Below are 4,394 nucleotides of genomic sequence, written 5' to 3' on the forward strand. Positions count from 1 at the left end.
TGCCGCGCCGAAATACCTTCCCCCTGGACAACAACTCTTTCTCCGCCTATAGTTCCGGCTCCCCATTGTCCTAATGCAGCTTCATAGAAACCAAATAGCAGGTTCCAGAGAGGACAATAAATCAGGACATGGAACTAGTATTTCTCTTTGTTTTGATATTTTTCGGAAATGTTTTCAATCACAGGTTGGACCCCTACACAGGATGTATTTTTTCACTAATATTTGGTTACACTCCAATGAACACTATATTCTAGGAACATAAGAATTTGGAGCTGAAGTAGGCAAATTCAGCCCTTCGAGCCTGCTCCACTATTCAATCAGATCATGGCTGATCTCTCGCTGGTCTCAAACCCACTTCCCCACCTGTTACCCCCTTATCCCTTTTTTTTCATGATAAATACTGTATTTTGTTTCCATAGAAATTAGAACAGGATTTTATTTCTATACATAATTGAAACAAGGATTTCAAAATTGCAGTCAGTTGAGGGTGAGCCTGTCAGACAGGTACTTTCCCATGCCATTCTCGGGGCTCCCAGTCTCTTCAGGTTGGTGATGTAATCTCCAAACTTCTTGGTCATCTTCACTTGTCCATCCAAGTAGTGAGTCTCCAGGAAGTCACACAGATGAGGGTCAATGTTCCTAGAAGGGAGTTTGTGCAGATCCAGCAGACTCTAGTTCACACTCTTCTCCATCTGCAGAGCTCTCTGCATTGCCTCCAGACCATTGCTTCACTCATCCTGCTCTGGCTTCTTGACATCCTCCAGGATGACTCTCCATCAGTTTCTCAGTGTGTTCCTGTTCCTCATGTGACTGCTCCTTGAAGAACTCAGCAAAGTGACTCAGGGCAAGATCATCCCAGTCAAAGTAACAGAACATGGAGAGGTAAACATAGAAGGAGAAATATATCTATTTCCTTCTTGAAACCATTCAATGATTCAGACTCCACTGCGCTATGGAGCAGAGAGTTCCACAAATTCACCACCCTCTGCGCGAAGTAGTTCCTCCATATCTCAGTTTTAAAACTACCACCTCTCAACATATACCTGTGACCTCTTGTTCGAGATTGCCCCATGAGAGACAACATTTTGTTTGCACCCTCTCCTTTCCTTCTCCCCTATGTACTCTATGGACGATATGTTTTGTCTGTATAGCACACAAAAAAAATACTTCTCACTGTATCCCAATGTATGTGACAATAATAAATCAAATTGAATCAAATCAAAAAAACTGTCATGAAGTAAAGTTGAGATTAAAATGCAGAATGGCAAGGATGTGTTCAGAAGTAAATGTTCTGCATTAGGGTTGCTGATTGGTTTGCTGTATTCCTGTAGAACTGATTGGCATATATGAGCATATAGCATTCAAACACAAGACATTGCTCATGTGATGTTCAACCATCGTTGACCAGACTGCATTCACCTTATTTATGTATGACCAAACATCAAATAAAACATTTGACAATTCGTTTGCACAAAACCATTTGTCAATAAAAGAAAAGCATAAAAAAAGGAAAATTTAAGAGCAAGTAATGTTCCAACAAATATTCCCTTTGTCTGCATGAATTTCTTCCGGGTGCTCTGGTTTCCTCCCACAGTCCAAAGGTGTGCAGGTTAGGTAGATTGGACATGCTAAATTGTCCTTTAGTGTCCCTAGGTGGGTAGATTAAGGGAACTAGTGGCGTAAATACATGGGATTACGGGGATAGGGGCTGGGTGGGATTGTTGTCAGTGCAGGCTTGGTGACCAAATAGTAATATGGATAGTGTACAATAGGGGCTGGGTGGGATTGTTGTCAGTGCAGGCTTGGTGACCAAATAGTAATATGGATAGTGTACAATGTGCATACAAGGTAAATACACATCTGAGGCTCTTTAAGGAAAATTACAGGAACTGGCTGGCACAAACTTCCTGAATTCAATGAACATTGGAGAGGTGCCTGTGGACATATATTGCTATTTTTTAATGTTAATACAGATGGGCACACAAGTACTGCAAACAATAGTATTTACGTACTTCAAATAAAGATATGAAAATTTACACTAGAACAATGTGAATACCCTTAAGCAATTGCAAGCATTTACTGTTCCTTTTGGGCTTCTGGTACAGCCCCTGTGACTCCAGCAAAGGGAGAAGCAGACCACTTACATCCCTGCTCTGACTGCTGCAATGCCCTTGGCTGATGTCCTCCAGCCTTTGGAGCCTGTAAGGGGCACCACCAAAATCTGCTCCAGTTACACTCGTATGGAGCCAGGCTCACCCATCGGGATGTAAAGCAGCATTTCTGCAAGGGGGGAGGGGCAGTGGATGAGAAATTGAAGTGTTTTAAGTCCCAGAAAGAAATGCCAGTGATACTGCCAGCAGCAGATCCTAGTTCTGAACTGATTTAAGGAGAGGCGATGGTCTACTGTTATTATCACTAGACTATTAATCCAGAAACTTGGCTAACATTCTGAGGACCTGGGTTCAAATCACGCCGCCCGCCCCCCCCCCCCATCCCCTGTACCTGTGGCAGACGGTGGAATTTGAATTCAATTAGAAAAAGAACTCCAGAGTCACAGCAATGCGGTTGACTCTCAACTTTCCTCCAAGGGCAACAAGGGATGGGCAATAAATACTGACCAGTCAGTGATGTCAATGTCCCATGAATGGATTAAAAAAAAGACCAGTTCTGAATTGGTACAGGGCGACTAACTGACCCTTAGTTTGTGTGATTGTCCCATAGGTATTTGGGACATTGTTTTTCCTCATAATTTGTACCTTTAAATCTCACACCCTTTTTGCCCCTATTTCTGTCCTCCTACAGCTCTGAGAGACAGTCACACATTCTTCACTCAAAGGGTGGCGAATCTCTGGAATTCTCTGCCTGTTGAAGTGGTGGAGGCTACCTCGCTAAATATATTTAAGTCACGGGTGGATAGGTTTCTGATAGGGGAATTAAGGGTTATGGGGAGAAAGCGGGAAAGTGGAACTGATCCACTTCAGATCAGCCATGATCTTATTGAATGGCAGGGCAGGCTTGAAGGGCTAGATGGCCTACTCCTGTTCCCATTTCTTATGTTCTTGTGTTCTTATTCTCACAGCCTTGGCAACCAGCAAATCTAACCACTCCACCCTAATAGAACCCATGCCAGCCATGTCAGATTGTCCTTAATTTTCTCCATGAGAGTTGGTCTCCCTGACTGGCAGCCCAGCAGAAAATGTCAATAAATCTACTGATGTCAATAATCAACTGAAAGTACGCATTCCCTTTCCAGCAGTTGTGTTTGAATGAAGCTGCTCTGGGTTAATCAGTATGATTCAGCAGAATTTGAGGCTAGATTTGCATATGTCCAGACAAAACATTCAGAATAAAAGTTTGAGTAAAAGCTGTGCCGATTTTATTGTGGAAAAAAAAGACGACAAACACACAAAATTAAAAATACAGACAATATTTACACTGCTTATAACTGACTCCAGACAAAACACAAAGAATAAAAATTTGAATGCAAATTTTATTGTGAGAATCAATACCTTCGCAATCATAGAATTCCAACACATTAATCTCCAAGAACAGGGCATGGATCACCCAGATGCTGCATTCTCAGCACGGTGGCACAGTGATCAGCACTGCTGCCTCGCAGTGCCTAGGACAGCGTTCAATTCCCAGGTTGGGTCACTGTCTGTGCAGAGTCTGCACATTCTCCCCATGTCTGTGTGGGTTTCCTCCAGGTTCTCTGGTTTCCTCCCACAGTCCAAAAGACGTGCTGGTTAGGTGCATTAGCCATGCTAAATTCTCCCTCAGTGTACACAAGCAGGTGCCAGAGAGTGGCAACAAGAGGATTTTCACAGTGACTTCATTGCATTGTTAATGTAAGCCTACGGGCGACACTAATAAATAAATCAACTTTTCATTTTGCTGGGCCACCTTGTCACAAGTGGCTGTCGTGGTAGAGACTGAAAGAGTATTCAAAAGGGAATGGTATTAGAGGGTCTGAGGCAATAACAGGAGACAGAGCGAGACAGAGGGCAAGCACTGGCACTGCAATCAGGATGGGGTTGGGAGTGGGTTGGGGATGGAATGCTGATGGTCTTCTCTGCAGTAGCTTCTATTATTCTGTCAAAACTTTCCTTTACTATGCCAGCAGTGGTTTAGAAATGTGGGAACAGTAAGAAAGAAAATTCAGAGCAGGGATAGCAATTGGGAGACTGTGTTGGAGGGCGCAGGCCTTTCCAAGTTCTGCTCAGCTGGACACATATCGTATATTCCAGTGATTGTCGATGGAGAAGATAATCATTGAGAACCAACAGGGATTACGTGATGTGCAGAAAGGTGATACTTCCCATGATCACAGAGACTAAGAGGAGTTTGACTGAAGCATGAGTAGGCTGCTATTGGGGGCCATAGTGATATCTTCT

This window comes from Carcharhinus amblyrhynchos, chromosome 10, assembly GCF_965287045.1.
Source record: "Carcharhinus amblyrhynchos chromosome 10, sCarAmb.v2.hapA, whole genome shotgun sequence".
Lineage (NCBI taxonomy): Eukaryota > Metazoa > Chordata > Chondrichthyes > Carcharhiniformes > Carcharhinidae > Carcharhinus > Carcharhinus amblyrhynchos.